The sequence below is a fragment of the Acinonyx jubatus genome, chromosome E3 (genome assembly GCF_027475565.1).
Source record: "Acinonyx jubatus isolate Ajub_Pintada_27869175 chromosome E3, VMU_Ajub_asm_v1.0, whole genome shotgun sequence".
Classification (NCBI taxonomy): domain Eukaryota; kingdom Metazoa; phylum Chordata; class Mammalia; order Carnivora; family Felidae; genus Acinonyx; species Acinonyx jubatus.
In genome coordinates this window covers 4,407,216-4,422,825 of record NC_069398.1, presented here as the reverse complement: position 1 = coordinate 4,422,825, position 15,610 = coordinate 4,407,216, and the positions used below count along the sequence as shown (strand labels likewise).

At 54.3% G+C, this 15,610-nt stretch overlaps 1 protein-coding gene and 1 non-coding gene across 3 annotated transcripts in view; one reads left to right on the top strand and one right to left on the bottom strand.

Annotated features, from left to right (window-relative positions):
• Positions 1-2,474: 2,474 nt before the first annotated feature.
• Positions 2,475-2,547, bottom strand: TRNAE-CUC (transfer RNA glutamic acid (anticodon CUC)). The gene has a single exon. It is a non-coding gene; the product is annotated as a tRNA-Glu (tRNA).
• Positions 2,548-8,550: 6,003 nt separating this feature from the next.
• Positions 8,551-15,610, top strand: part of EMP2 (epithelial membrane protein 2) — a 33,045-nt gene continuing 25,985 nt past the window's right edge. Inside the window, exon 1 of one of the 2 annotated variants that reach the window (XM_027043269.2) lies at positions 8,551-8,696. The gene's annotated coding sequence lies outside the window, so the exon portion shown is untranslated. Of the gene's footprint in view, positions 8,697-13,484; positions 13,640-15,610 lie in introns of those variants that run through there. The other variant, XM_053213790.1, reaches the window with a different exon arrangement.

The window sequence follows — 15,610 nt, the reverse complement described above, 5'->3', positions numbered from 1 at the left end:
CAAACACTCCCAATGGACCAAACCATGCCCTGCACGCTTGGCTGTTTCGTCTGAGCCCCAGACTCTTCAGCCTTCTCTATAATATTGTTTTCTTTACACATTTCTCTGAAGGGACGTCTGAGTCCCCTGTGGCTTATTCTCCCAAACCCGGTGCCTGTCTAGAGTGTGAGCGCAGCCTTGCATTCCGTGCTCCTATCATTTTTCACCTTGTAATTTCTCTGCCTGAGCCCACTCTGCCCCCCCTTAACCTTCTCCGCACAGCAGCCCGTCAGACCATGGTGCCGCGTGTCCGTGTTTTGGTTTCACGCCGCTGTATTGAAGAAAAATGACTCGTTTACTCGTTGAGCTATTGGTTGGTCACCCTTCTACCCAGCCACGGTGTCTTTGAACTTGTTGCTTCCTCGACTTGGGGCTCTCTCCCTTCTCTTTTGCCAAGCCAACTCCTCGATGTCCTTCAGGTCTCAGGCCCCTTCCTCAGGGAAGCCCTCCCTGACATCTCAGCCTGGGTCAGATCCCCTCCCTGCAGGCTCTCAGAGCACCGACTAACCTCTTCCTTTACAGCGCGCTTTCCAGGCGGGCATTCGCATTTAGTAGAGCGACACCTTGGTTCATTAATTCATTTTGTTAGGGTGATTGTGTGCCCCGGTTTCCCGGGGACAGTTCTGATTTGCGATTTATTGTCCCACTGCATTTATTAATAGCACCCCCTCTGCTCTCGAAAGTGTCTTACTTTGGATGATGAGTTATATGGCCGTCCCTGTGGGAGCGACCCCACCCGACTGTAGGCTCCGTAAGGACCAGAGCCTTACTTATTTCTGCTCGTCACTGTGCTCCCAGCACCTGGCTCCAGAGAACCCGGCAGATCCTTCGTGGCTACTTGTGACCCATCCTTGAAAGTGATCCGGCATCGCTTCCGGCATCTTCAGCGGGTCAACTGGACGCCGGTCAGTGAGCCCAAGCTCTCAATGGGCTGAGTGTCAGAATTTGCAGGCATGTTTTAAAGCGACCGCCTATCCCCAAGAATTTGAATTTTATTAATTGAGTCATCAAATATTTATTGATTCCAGTGCTCCTGTCTTGTCGCATCGTTTGTGCATGACACAAGAGTTCATAGCTGAGAGGCAGAGGGTAAAATCCAGCCTGCAGACAGTCCTGCAAGCCACATGCCTGGCGTGGGGTTGTGTCTGCTTGGAGAACAGGGTATTTCATTTTTCCTTTGCACAAAGGTGACATCTTTGTGCCATGCTGTCTGCGCTGAAATGAAGCCTTTTTCTTTAAAAAGTTTTTTTCTTTAATGTTTGTTTATTTTTGAGAGAGAGAGACAGACAGAGAGAGAGAGACAGAGCGTGAGCAGGGGAGGGGCGGAGAGAGGGAGGGAGACACAGAATCTGAAGCAGGCTCCGGGCTCTGAGCTGTCCGCACAGAGCTGACCCGGGGCTCGGACTCACGAGCCGTGAGATCACGCATGACCTGAGCCGAAGTCGGCCGCCCAACCTACCGAGCCACCCAGGTGCCGCAGGAAGCCTTTTTCTAAATCATTGGTTTGGAAGAGGAAGCTTTTTCAAATTCTCATAAAGGCGCTGAAAAGACTAGCAGGCACCCTGACCCATCACCCACCCTGTGTCAGATGCTGGCGAAAAGGACCTGAGCAAGATAGACGTGGCCTCTGCTCTCAAGGAGCTTACGTTCTATTGGGCAATGAAGACGAAGAGGGAGAAAGTGCACAGACAAGAATGAAAAACTACCATTACAGATTGTAAACAGCGTTATGGGGTGAAAAGCCCCTCACTGAGCTCCTACTCTTTGCTGGCTGCTGGAGGCAGAGGTCGGAGTGTGGCGGGCGAGGCTGCCTATGCGGGGCCGCCAGAGCTCGGGGGATGTCCTGCAGAGGGAGGAACGAACAAGAGGAAACAGAGACGGGCTGTGTCCAGAGGATTTTAGTCCCACAGAAGGAGAGAATTCTCAGACTGTTCAGGTGTAGGGACTTTAGGATCAAGAGCCTCAATGGCCCAGATCCTGCCCAGAAGCATAGGAATGGACAAGAATTTCTAGGCCTCCTCCTCCCAAGTTGTCATTGTTTGAATTTGGAACTGGGGCACCATGAGCGGGGTGTGTGTGTGTGTGTGTGTGTGTGTGTGTGTGTCTTCCCCCGGAAACAGAAGACATCTTCCCTTCCCCACACCCAAAGTTCATAAGCATTTGGGAGTCTGGCCTGAGTCCTCAGACTGGGGTTCCCTGGCGGAGCCAGGGGTCACTCAGCTTAGGGGAATGTTTCCATGCGCTTACAGTGTAAGAGACAACTCCCCCCTGCCCCCCCCACCCCCCACACCAAGATACCGAGGAATCTTAGGAAGAAACAAAACAAAACCCATGTCAGTGTCAAGCAGGATAATGAAGGAACAGTGTTGATTAGTAAGTTCCATGAGATAAACGGTTTTGTTTTTAAAGGTTTTATTTTTTTAAAGTAATCTCCATACCCAATGTGGGATTTGAACCCACAACCCCGAGATCGAGAGTCACGCACTCCACCAACTGAGCCAGCCGGGCGCCCCTGAGAGCAAGCGTTTTTCGACCTGCTTGTTCACTGCTGGACTCCCAGTGCCTCAAGCGGTGTGTGGCACGTGGGACATTCACACCAGGTACACTTTTTTTTATTCGTTTTTCTGAAGGACACTTAGTGTGCGACTTGCAAAGTACTGTGAGGTCGGGGACATCAGCCTTATTGTTTATTTAGTTTTGAGAGAGAGAGAGAGACAGAGTGTGAGTGGGGCAGGGGCAGAGAGACAGGGAGACACAGAATCCAAAGCAGGCTCCAGGCTCCGAGCGGTCAGCACAGAGCCCGACGCGGGGCTCGAACCCACAAACTGTGAGCCAAAGCCAGGCGTTTAACCGACTGAGCCACCCAGGCGCCCCCCCCCCCACATCAAGTATACTTTAAGTGAATGATTGGAAATATATTATTTCTGTGAGCGATTGTTTGGCAGAAAGGAAGGAAGGCAAGGAGGTTTTTTTTTTTTGAAAAATTAAAAATATTTAGAAAAGCACAAAGAAATAATATTTTCAACTCTGCTTAAGATCCCAGGAAAATGAGAGCACACCCTGGACACTGTAAACAACGGGGACTTTTTTCTTCCCCTCTGCCTTTTCGGGGTTAAACTGTACTCTGTCTTTTCAGGACGGGCCAGGACAGGGGACCTCTGCCCGCCTTGCCACGCTGGGAGACACCAGAGGACTTTCTTCTGGGACTTGTTAAAGACGTCCCCTGGGCCTACCTGGGCTCCAGATGCTTGGGTGGTAATGATCCTGGTTGCGAACAGCATACTGCCCTGCTTCCTGTCACTCTTTCTGACTGTATCTCAGGGTAATTCAAATGTGAGAGGGCTCACAAGCTCCGTCCCCACGGGGCCGAACCTCCTGATAAAACCCGGGAGCTTTAGTCAAGCAGCCAGATGTTTCGGGGCTCAGTGCCAAACATGTCTATGATGGGAAAAACCCAGATACGACCCCTTAGGTCTGTGATGTCTTCAAGAGACCCGAAAGCCCCTTACAACGTGGTTAGGGGCTGTATCTACAGGGGCCTGGAGATTCTGCGGCCGTGGACTTCGGTGACAGTTGAACCTCTGTGTCGTAGGTCCAATGGACGAGATTTGTATTGTGGATCCTTCTTATATTTGCAGGATGCTTCACGACAGGGAAAAATGACGAGATCCAGAGCTCCAAGCTGTAACTGGAGGACGTGAGGCGGTGGGGGGGGAGGGTTCTTCTCTGCTGGAAACCATTGCCTCCATCCCGCCCCCACCCAGTCTGTGGAGGTGGGCGACAGGAGGAAATGGTCTTTCCAGAGAATCTATTTCTCAGATCCCACTCCAGGAATTCAGGTCTTTTGGCCGTTCATCCAGCAGGCAGTAAGGGCTTTCGTAGCTGTCTCTCTTATGGCAGATGGGCAGCCGGCTGAGCCTTGCCTAAAGTGCTGATGGCAGGGCATTTGGTTAGCGGGGCGGGGGGGTTGACCCAACATTAGTTTCCTATAGCTTTCATACTTGGAATTTTTCCTGGGCAGCTCTCGTCCAACAATCCTGCTCCACATCTGGAAAAGCAGCTGAGAGAAAATGTCGCTTGTGAGGTCTTTGCATGTGCTGGCTGTATTCCTCCCTGCAGAGGCATCTAGAGCTGTAAGCCAAGGTCAAAGATAGAGTTGGACCCTGAGAGATGAAGCGATTTGCCAGGATAACATGGCCAGCGGGAGATTTTTTGCTGCTTGGCTTCGTGACTTGCTTTGCCCACGAAATGTGAGCGCGCAGAAGCTTTTAATAGCCGGTGTGAACTTCATTCCCCACCTCCCTGAGACCAGCGACGGTCCACATCGAGGCTGCTCCATCAGCCTGCATCGTGAAGCAAAGATGATACGAACACGTGGTCACAGTCAACCCGTAACGGACGTATAATACGAGCAAGATACAGCAATTACCTGTGTTGCCAGCCACAGAGATTGTGGGATCATTTGTTACCATGGCGTCACCCAGCCTATCCTGACTGATACAAAGACTGCAGCTAGAACCCATCCCTTCAAATCCGAGTCAGCGGATGCTGATTCTTAGTGTGTTCGTTATCTATCCCTGCATAACCAAGTACCGCCACAATTAGCACACCTACATTCACTTAGAGTTTCCACGGGTCAGGGATCTGGACAAGGCTTAACTGAGTCCTTTGCCCCAGGACTTCCCACAAGTCAAGATGGTGGCCAGATCCGGGGTCTCATCTGGAGGTTCACCTGGGGAAGGATCTGCTTCTAAACACACATGGTTTTTGGCATTACTCTGGTCCTCAAGGGCTGGTGAACGGAAGGCCTCAGTTCCTGGCTGGCTGTTGGCCAGAGTTTCCCTTGTTGTTGTTGTTGTTGTTCTGTTTTGTTTTTTGTTTTGTTTTGGTTTTTTCCTGTGGATCTCTCTAACATGGCAGTTACTTTATGGAAAAAAAAAAAAAAAGCATGCTAACCTAGAGGACATAGACAGTCTGCTGGCCAGACAGAAGTCACAGTGCTTGTAACCTAATCACAGAAGTGACATCCATCATTTTTGCCTTATTCTGTTCATGGAAACCCAGTCATGCGTCCAGCCCACTCTCAAGGGGGAGGGGATCACACAAGAGTGAAGCCCCAGGAGGTAGGGTCACATGGAGAAAGGGCGGCACCCTAGCAGCCCGTCCACCAGTTTGCTTGCAAAGGACATGGCTGTTGATTGGAAGTGAGAAAAGCCTCTGCGACACCTGTCAAGATTCAACTGACCCACCAACCAAAAGGGGGGTTCACTGGCCGAATTACCTTCCCATCTCATCCGTTCCCATCCGGACTTTATGGATTTAGATATTTTCTTTTAGGGTCTCCACCCTTCTTGACCAAAGCCCGCCTAGTCTCCGCTACCTATCCTGCTACAATTCCAAGTTCTGCTACTGCCTGAAGGTTGGGGATCACATTCGCCCCGGGGCATGGACACCGCTTGTCATTCCTTCTAAGAACAGAAAAGAGTCAACAGAAGCAGATTATGAGCAATGGGCAAAACCTTAAAACGTTCAAGCCAGCAAGGCCACAGAAGAGGGGCCAGAGTTCTCAGTACCCTGTGCTCCTCACCCCTGACCCCCACCCTGGCCTTTTGTCAACCTGTTCCTGCCATGAAGCAATCAGCCAGGATGCCTCATAGGTGCGACAGCAGACATGCATTTCTCATTCACACGTCTGCAGCTTGGCTGGAACAGCTCTGTGTCCCAGATGGGAGTTCTGTAGGTCACTTAGGGTAGCTCTGCTCCCCATGTCTTTAATTTTTCTGGAAACCGTGGGCTACTGGAGGTGTCTTCTGCTTACGGAAATGGCAAAAGCACACGAGGGTAAGCCTTACTGGCCAAGCGCATTCCCAGCCTTTGCGTGTGCCCTGCCTGCTAATATCTCATTGACCAAAGCCTGCCAGTGGCCTGCCTCAAGGTCAATGGAGGGGCGGGGGCGGGGGGAGGGATGTACACTCTTCTGGCCACAAGGCTGGAGTGTGGATGCACACTGCTCTATAGCAGGTGAAGATTTGGGACCCAGAACTCAATCGAACACATTCTTATTTTCCCCCCACACCATGTTGAGGTTTCCAGCTTATTCTGGAAACACCAGGAGTGTGAATACGGGTGGGTAAAGGTAGGTTTCTGCCCCCAGTTTTAGCGGAGAGATAGGACTGTATTTAAAGAAACAAAACTAGGAGTCATAGGCAGCAGGTGAATGGGCGGGTAGGTGGGGCTCTGGAGCAGGGTTTGGGAACAACAGAGAGGAACAGTGGATCCTCTCCTTTCTCTGGGTCCTGGAAAGGCTCTTTGGTGTCTGGCCAGGTGCTTCCCGGGGTGAGGCACGCCCCACCAGCAGGCACACTGGAGGTGATTTAGGTGATTCGGGAGGAGGCACTGCCTAGAGTGAGAGTGAGTTTGAATCACACAGTGAGAAGGAGTTTCTCTTTCCTGGTGATCTTGCAGTGGTTCTGATGACAAGAAGGAGAGTCTCCTTCTGTGCTAACGTGTCCCTAATACCTCCCAGGCTGGCTGATAGATCCCCAACTTCAGGTTCGTGGTTCTTTCAGGCAACAGGATCTGGCTAGAATATACGGACACTGGGGTGGGGGTGGGGGGTTGGGTAGTGTTTATAAGGTTCTCATCTATGTTTGCTGAATGGCCCTGTTTCCTGTTTACTGTGATGCTATAGGGCTTCCTTTTAAAATAAATATCATTAAATAAACAGAGTTGATTTAAAGGAAAAAAAATAAGTGAATACTAGTTCAGGGGGCATGTAGTGACAGCTTGGCCATGATTAGCATTTGGTAAATAGTGACGTGGTAGGAACAGGAGAGTGGTTTTGCTGCAGTCGGTCTGATTTCAAATCCACGTTCCATGTGTCACTTGAGGCCTTTGAGCAAGTTACTTAGGTAGCTAATCTGACCCTCAGTCTCTTTATGGAGAAAACGAGGGCAAGTTCTTTTGCAGGGCTGTGAGGTTATATTGAAGGGAATGTTGAAGCAGAAACCCACCTGGACCGTCCATTCTGGGAGAGCCTCCTGGGTTTCCTGTGTCCTCCAAATGGCCATGGGACAGCAAATGCCAATGTCCCTGCTGGTGGCTGGGCCCCACCTGGCCCTCCTCGGCTGCAGCCAGACCCCACTCTCCTTCCCTTTAAGGCAGGGCCTCAGTTCAAATGAACACCTTTCTGCCTCCTCTCTAGCCCTACAGAAAACCTTCTGCTTAGCGGATAGCGGTCTTGAGCAGCATTAAATTCCAAAATTCAAAGAGAGAGGACGGGTCAGGCACCGGAGCAACTGGGGAACCTCAGGACCTTGGGGGTGGGGCGTGGCCCTTCAGAGGGGCTCTCAGATCTCCTAAGGATCTCTAATTTCCATTCAGGGAGGCTCTCCCTTGCAGAGCTCCCCAGCAGGATTGAAAAAAGACTGGCATCAGTCAGTTTAAACATGGCATTCTGGCCCCATCAGCCAGTGAATACATTGGTATTTCCTAAAAGTGTTTCTAATTCTCTTTTCCGTAACGCGGTCTACTGCCTTGTATTTTGGGGTGCATGCAAATAATATGAACCTGTTAAATTAAAAGCTTAAAATATACTGTTATGTTGTGGCCCTGTTTTGGAACTTCTTCGATTTTTCAATATACTAAATGCTCCCCCCACTCCACACATGGGGCTTGGGTACCTCTGGCCTCCTCCAACTCCCCAAGAACCTCCAGAACACATTAGTCCTCTCAGTTTCCAGATGGGGAAACTGAGGCTGGAAAGAGAGGCTGGCTGTTCCTTGTCTTCTGCTGTCACTTCTAGGGGTCATAAATTCCAGGGCTGTGGGTTCAAAGGATGTGGGTGGTGGTTTGTGCAAGGGTGTGTTTGCAGTGGGGAAAGCAGCAAGTGCGGGGGGGGGGGGGGCTCGGCGGGAATCCTAAGACTTGGTTCCCGGTTGCCCTGCCCCCTCCCACCAAGGTCGGAGAATAAAAATAACAACCGTTCATATTCACTGAGCACTAACTATGTGCCAGGCGCTGGGCCCGCGTGTATCATCACTTTCAGGTCTTCCAACAACCCTACAGGTCCCATTGTGACTCCCCTTTCCAGAAGAGGAAACCGAGGCAGGAAAGGTGTAGGAAGGACAGGATCACAAAGTTGAGAAGTAGGCCTGAGAAGGGGTTCTCCAGCAGGAAGTCGGATTCCAGATCCCTCGTTCCGAACCCTTACGGGAAGGTTGGAGGAGAAAAGGCGGGCAGAGGGACCGGAGAGGCCAGGGAGTGGAAACCCGTCCGGGCGAGCGCGGCGGAGGGACTCCTGGCTGTCCGTAGCGGCGCGATTCTCCGTCTTTCCCCGAACTGCGCGGCAGACTCCGCCCCAAACTTGGCCCGAGTTGCGCCCGGGGGCGGCCGGGGGCCGGGGGCGCTCCCCGGGCCGCAGCCTTTGCCTCCGGCGTCCCCCCACCCGCCTGCCGCCGGCCCTCCCACTCCGCTCTCCGGGCCCCTGACATCACGCCCCGGGAGGCGGGATCCGGGAAGGAGGGGACGCGGGGAGGAGGCTCCGCGCCACCGCGAGGGAGGAGGGAGGGCGCGCAGTCCCAGCCCAGAGCTTCAAAACAGCCCGGCGGCCTCGCCTCGCGCCCCAGCCCGTCCGTCGGTCCAGCCGCCTGCGCACGGTGAGTGGGGCTCGCGCCCGGGAAGCGCGCGCGGGGCGCAGGGCCACGTCGGGGGCCTCCGGGCAGCGTGCGCCCCGGGAGCCGGCCGCGCGCCCCTGCGCGCACAGGACCGAGGGAGTCCCGCCGTTGGTGGGGGGGCAGGGAGGGGCCGAGGCCCATCCGTACCGAACCCCCCCCCGGTCCTCCGCCAGGGGACCAGGGCGCGGACCTTCCCCGTGCGCCGAGTTCGCCCCGCACCCCGAATTCCACCTCCCCACCCCCGGACCGCTTCCTGCGCCTTTTGCGCCGAGGCGGGCGGGAAAAGTTCGGGGAGGAGTCAGGGCGGCTCCCCTCGCCCCCGCCGACCTCACTCCCGGGGCTCTCGGAGTCCGGCGCAGCCGTTTGTCGCGGGAAGGTCCCGGGCGCCTCGGCGCCCCGTCCCCCATCTTACCGAGCGGCGGGCCGGGCTGCGCCCAGGCCGGGTCAGTGGGTACCCTCTCGGCGGCGGCTCCGTTGCGCCCCCCAGCGACGAGGAGCAACTTCCTTGGAGGAGCCTGGAGGCGCCGCTGGGAAGCCGCTTCTCCCTTCTCATTCTGGTTGGGGTGGGGGTCTTTGGGGGCCCCACCCATGGGTTCCAGAGAAAGTGGAGGCTGGAGCTCGAGTATAGTGAGACTATACACTCTCCAAATCCAGGGTCCTAAACACACCCCAAGGAGGCCCTGATTTGGGGCTCACATGGGGACATCATAAATGGGAGCCCGTTGAGGGTATCTGGACATGAGGGATACCCCGCAGAACAAAGCCCTCCTTCCAGGCCGCAGAAGCCACCCCTTATTTTTGGAACAAGACGGACAGCCCGGTGTCAGGTTTGGGGAAAGTCACCCTGCCTCCTTCCAAACTCCAAAGACGACGTGTGTGTGTGTGTGTGTGTGTGTGTGTGTGTGTGTGTGTGTGTGGAGTGGGATTGGCTCAGGGGTGATCTTGTAATTTAGCGGTGTCTGTAATGGAGAGGCAAGCCTGAAAAGTGACAGGCAGAGGAAGGGTTAGGCTGCAGCCCCAATCTTGTATGATCCCACTGTCGAAAGGCACCTAGGACGGGCAGATTCATAGAGCAGAAACAAAGTACAGGTTGCCAGGGACTGGGGCGAGGTGGGGGGTTATCGCTTAATGGGTAAGTTTTATGTTGGGGAGGGTGAAAACATTTGGGGTATAGACAGTGGTGATGATTGCATGACATTTGGGGTGTATTTAATGTCACTGAATTCTACAGTTACAAGTGCTTAAATGGTCGATTGTATGTATTGTTACCACCATTAAAAAAAAAAAGTCTCCAGCCACCTCTGTACTTCCGTCTGAATTAGTGGAGTCTCAGAGGCTGCTGACCATTGCAAGCCACCTCTCTCAGAATTTGGCCTCGGTACAAGGAAGTAGAAGTGAGGCTGAGGAAGAGACAGGAGCCCGGGTCCCCCTAGGACTGCGGGAGGGACCGGGATGGGAACTGAAGCTAATGGAGTGTTTGCGGAACGCCTGTGCAGCATTCAGTGCGCCCACGCTCTCCCCTTCTGGAAGCTTCACACGGCTGCGTCCATCCCTGCTCCCAGGTGGCAGGTGGGGAGAGCCAGGTGGGAGCCGTTAAGTCAATTTCTCAAGAGCACTGAGCTAGTGAGTGCCCAGAGCCAGACTTTGAACCTCCCTCTCCCCAAGCCCTCCCCTTATCCACCTGGAAATGCCCCGGTGGGTTTCCTGGAATGGGGTGGGGAGGTGGGGGGGTGGGGAGACCCTTCTGGGAAAAACAGGGCCCAGATGCCCAGGGGGGCCTTGGCAGATGCCAAGCCCAGAGCCGAGGGAGGGGCATGGGGGTGGCAGGAAGACGCCTAACCTGTTTTCCCACTGAGGGATTTGGGATCTGCCCCCGCCAGGAATTGAGGAGTGGGAGTTGGAGAGCGAGCCACGTAGCCTGGAGCCTGCTGTGTCCCTAAAGTGGGGAAGCTGAGACTCACCTGAAATCTGGGGACTGGTGTCTGGGGTGGAAGCCACGGAGGTGGCCAGCCTGGTGGGGAGGCTTGGGGGCTGCGGCTACACCGCCCACCCAGCAAAGTGACACCCTGTCTGGCAAACGGGGCTCCGTGGCATCTAACTGTAAATACAGGGCACGTCCATTCAGTCACCCCTCCCTGGCTTCACAAGGCGCTGTCTTCCTGCGATGGAAGCAAACGTTTCACCTAGATTTCCTTTCTCAGCCTCGCACATACATTCCAGGCAGGAGCCGAAACCACGTGCGTGTGCGTTCAGACTCTCCATTTTACAGCCACAAGTGATTCATAGGTTGACTCAACTGGCCAAGTTTTCATCCCCTGGGGACTGCCCTGCCCCTCTGCGGCCTTCCTGGTTGATGGGGGCACAGCAGAGGCCAACTCTCTGTCGCAGTAGACTCGGTCAGACGTGACCAGGAGGGGAAGTCTGTCGAGACAAAAATATAGAAGTGCTTTTGCAAGGCCAGATGGGACGGCCATTGGATTGCTGGCTGGTTGATGAGTCGTTTGGGAGGAAGAATCCAACCACCCTCCCTGGGGGGGCAGATAAGTGTGTGTGTGTGTGTGGGTCTGTGTTTTGTAACATGTGGCCGCTGCCCAGCTCTGTGGACAAGTGGGGCTCTGACACAGAGCAGGGGTGGCGGCTGCCATGCCCCAAAGGTAGGGTGGGGTCCCAGGCACTGGAGCAGAGTCCTTGGAGAAGAGGCAGGTGAAGGTTGGTGCCGGGCTTCTAGGAGGGAGAATCAGCCCTGGACGTCGGCTTAGGAGAGCAGGCACTTGGTAGTGGCAGCTGGAGTGGGGAAAGGAGGCACCTGGCACCTTAGACGGACCGGAGGCCTGACTCTTGGACTTGGCTTCAGCTTGTCTGGGGAAGAATAGGGGTTGGGGTGGGGGTGGGGGGAAGCAGAGGCTCCCCTTTCTTGCCCCAGGCGTGATGGAGTTACCCAAGGCCCTGCAGGAGTTACCCAGAGTGCAGAGTGGAATCCTCCCCAGATGCATCTGGCTCTCGTTAGGGACAGGCCAAGGAGGGGGGGGAGTCTAAAAATATCAGAGGCAGAACTGCTACCCAGCGAGAGTGCTGGGCTAGTAACCGGATACCCAGGGTGGGGGCTGGTGGTGGTGCCTGTGACGCAGAGCTAGCGTAGCTCTGTTCCAGTCACTTGGGTTCTTCCAGGCAGCTGAGCCTTGGGCAAGGGCCTGGGAGGGGCGAGAGCTGTCTGCATTCAGGGCAGCCAGGGGCTAAGCTGGGGAAATGTCAAGGGCGTGAGAACCTTAGAAAATCCCAGTTTGACAACTAGGGACACCCTGACTTGCCCCAGGTCACCCGGCAGGTTGTCAGCAGAATCAGGAGCAGATCTGGGTCTAAGGGTGCACTGCCCAGGAGCTCAATGGCATCGGAGCCGTCATGGGGGTTCCAGGCCAGGTCCCCACGATCACGGTCCCTTACGGCATGTGCCATCCACCTGGGATGCTGAGTTTTCCGTGCTCACGTACTGATGGGAGAAAGGTAGACAAGACACTATGCCCAGGCAGTACGTCACTTCCCGCTGGGCCTTGGGTCACTCTCGGGCCCAGCCGTTGGGCTCTGGGGGATGTTCGCCCATCCTGGGGCAGGATGTAGAGAGAAGGAGGGGCTGAAGGAGAACCAGCTATATGAGTCCCTCCCTCCTTCCCATCTTAAGACACTGTTGGTTTTGTTCAAGAGGTATCTGCTGTGCCTAATGAGGAAGTTGTTAACGTGAATAACTGAATTCCTACAGCCCCCACTGTCCTTGGAAAGTGGAGCTGCTTTTGATCTAAAAGGGAAGTGAGGGCGTAGAGATTGCCCCAATTCCTGCCCTCTGTGGACAGGTTGGATGACCTCAGCTTCTAGAAGCTTCCTAGCATTCCTAGGTGGTGAGCTGGAGGAGGGGTCGCCGGGGGCGACATTTGGCATGGAGATTATCTTGAGGAATACGGGTGTAAAGGGTGTAAACTCCCTGTCACCGTGTGGGATGTGGGGACGGAGAAGTTAAGTCCCTCACTGCAGATCGCTTCCCCGTAGAGAAGTCACTTGGAACGTTTCTGGTTCTGACACTTCTGATCACAGATTTATCTGGCACACGCCGTCAGTAAATACGACTCAAAGTCGTCTCGTTCGTCTTGTTCCCATGAATGCTTCTCACAGTGTGTCGTCACTGGCGGCACGCGAGATATTTTTTGAAGTTCTGCAAACTGAACGTGAACCAAGAAAGAGTAATCATGTCTTTTTGTCAGTTGGGGTTTCACATCAACGGCACCCAGACCGGTTCACAGATATACCGTTTGGTAGAGTGAAACTACAGTTGATGCTTTCAACTTTAACACGTTTTTTAAAAAATAATCGAAGGGTGTCGTGGATCAGCCCGGCTGATCCAGAGCAAAAAGCTTAGCCCTGGAGTGACTGCCGTTTGGGAATTGGCATCACTGTGACCGGGATGGATACGCAGTTCACACTTCGGACGACGCCACCGATCCTGGAGTATCTGTGAGCTCTCCGCCCCAGCTTCGCTTCCGCAGAAAGATCCGTGTGTTTGGCCTCAGACCTCGCAGCCACTCAGCTTCCCAGGGAGTCTCTCCCTTTAATGAGGGTCCTTGTGCTGCCCGGATGACCTCGGACGTTGCTCTGAGGATGGGAGGAGTTGTGTGTCCACTGAGGATGGGAGGAGTTGTGTGTCCTCTGAGGATGGGAGGAGTTGTGTGTCGGTGTAGACAGGAGTGGCTTGCTTGAACCGAGGGAAGGGCAAGGGAGCGGCTGGCTGGCCCCCTTTCATCTTGCTGGGCACGATTTAGCAACTCTGTGCAGAGAGCTGCTACAGGCAGAGAGGGATTTCGCTGTCTTCCAAGGAGGCTGCAGCCTGGTCCAAGGATGCTTGTGCCGGGACCGGGACAGAGAGAGAGATGTGGTTTCGGGGAAACCGGTGGTTGTGGAGGGCAAAGGGTTTCCTTAAGCCTCGTGGGACCGGAGATGGGCTCAGCAGAGTCCCTAGGATTTCCCCAAGCAGCGATGGTCCTGGGTGTGCGGGCGGGAGCAGAGAAGGACGGCGGACAATGCTGGCGGGATCCCACTCGAGGAGCAGTGTGCAGGTCGCCTGCCGTTCAGGGAGGGCAGCAGGGGGCACAGAGCGGGAAGGGGAGAGAGGGGCCGGGTGGAGGGGCTTTCCTCCAGATCCCCAAGAACCTGGCTAGGGAGGCGGGCATGATGATGTTCACACAGCCTTGTTGCAGTGGAAAAGGCAGAGAGAGAGAGAGAGAGAGAGAGGAGAGAGAGAGGGGGGGAAAAGAGGAAGTAACCTAGAAGCAACCTAAATATCCATCGGTCGTTAACAGGACAGTTTACAGAGGTTAAAAGGAACGAGATTCATCTGTGTGTCCCTGTGGAGAATGGTCCGTAAGGCATTGTTATAGCAAAGCGATCGGTGGGGAAATACTCTTTTTGTATGAAAACCAACAAGGACTAGCGGCGTTTCCTGTGGCCTCATATGTATCGTGTGGACATAGGAAGAGTGTCTGGAAGGACACATCAAAATAGTCTGGTGGCTGCCTCTGGAGAGAGGGGAGGGAAAGGAACAGCAATGGAAGGAATGGACACAGGAACCCCAGCCTCGTCTGTACCAGAGAGCATGTATTCACGCGCTTCCTCTGTACCTGAAGTTCCGTAAGATCCGGTAACCCCGGGGCCAGGGTAATGGGGGGCCATCCAGCCCCCGGGGAGCGTTCCCTTCGGAACATCCCACTGTGGACGCCTCGTGAGTGTAAGGGGTTTCCTGTCTGGGTGCTGTTAACAGAATGGGGTGACAGTGAATATAGTGGCCCCAGTAGGGCCATTATGAGAACCCCCGAAGGGTATCCAGGAGGCCTTGGGGGAATGGGAGCTTTGAAGAGAATTCAGAGACACGTAAGGAGCCGCGGCTGGAACCGTGTTTTAGGTTGGTTATCTGAGGGGAGTAGAAAATGGCTTGCATTCTGGCGCCATTGTCCGTGGCAATAATAATAATTACCATTGCTGTTCTAGCATTTGTAAGGTGCAGAGCAGTTTCCTGGGCCACGGGCTTTGTATCCTTTATCTGATTTAAAATGAACACCGGGGCGCCTGGGTGGCTTAGGGGCGCCTGGGTGGCTCAGTCGGTTGAGCGTCCGACTTCGGCTCAGGTCACGATCTCACGGTTCGTGAGTTCGAGCCCCGCGTCGGGCTCTGGGCTGATGGCTCAGAGCCTGGAGCCTGCTTCCGATTCTGTGTCTCCCTCTCTCTCTGCTCCTCCCCCGTTCATGCTCTGTCTCTCTCTCTCTGTCCCAAAAATAAATAAACGTTAAAAAAAAAATTAAAATGAACACCAACCCGGGATGCCTGGCTGGCTCCCTCGGTGGAGCCTGCAACTCTTGATCTCAGGGCTGTGGGTTCGCGTCACACATTGGGTGTAGAGATTGCTTAAAAACGGAATCTTAGGGGCACCTGGGTGGCTCGGTCATTTGAGCATCTGACTTCGGCTCGGGTCATGATCTCGCGGTCCGTGACTTTGAGTCCCGCATTGGGCTCCCTGCTGTCAGCACAGAACCCGCTTCGGATCCTCTGTCCCCCTCTCTCTTCTGCCCCTCCCCCGCTTATACACGTGCGCGCTCTCTCTCTCCCTCTCTAAAAAATGAATAAACAGTAAATAAATAAATAAATATTAAAAACACGAAACAACCTCCCTGTGAGGGTAGGGACTGTTATAATCCCCGTTAGTAGATGGAAAAGTGGAGTCTTCACATTTTTGCTTAAAATCACCCAGTGGCTGTGTTTTGGATTTGAATCCAGGTCTTGTGGACCCCACAGACCCTGCTGCATTTGATGTATCCCGCCATGTCCGTCTTTGTGAAAACAGACATCGGCGTCCTCCTCTT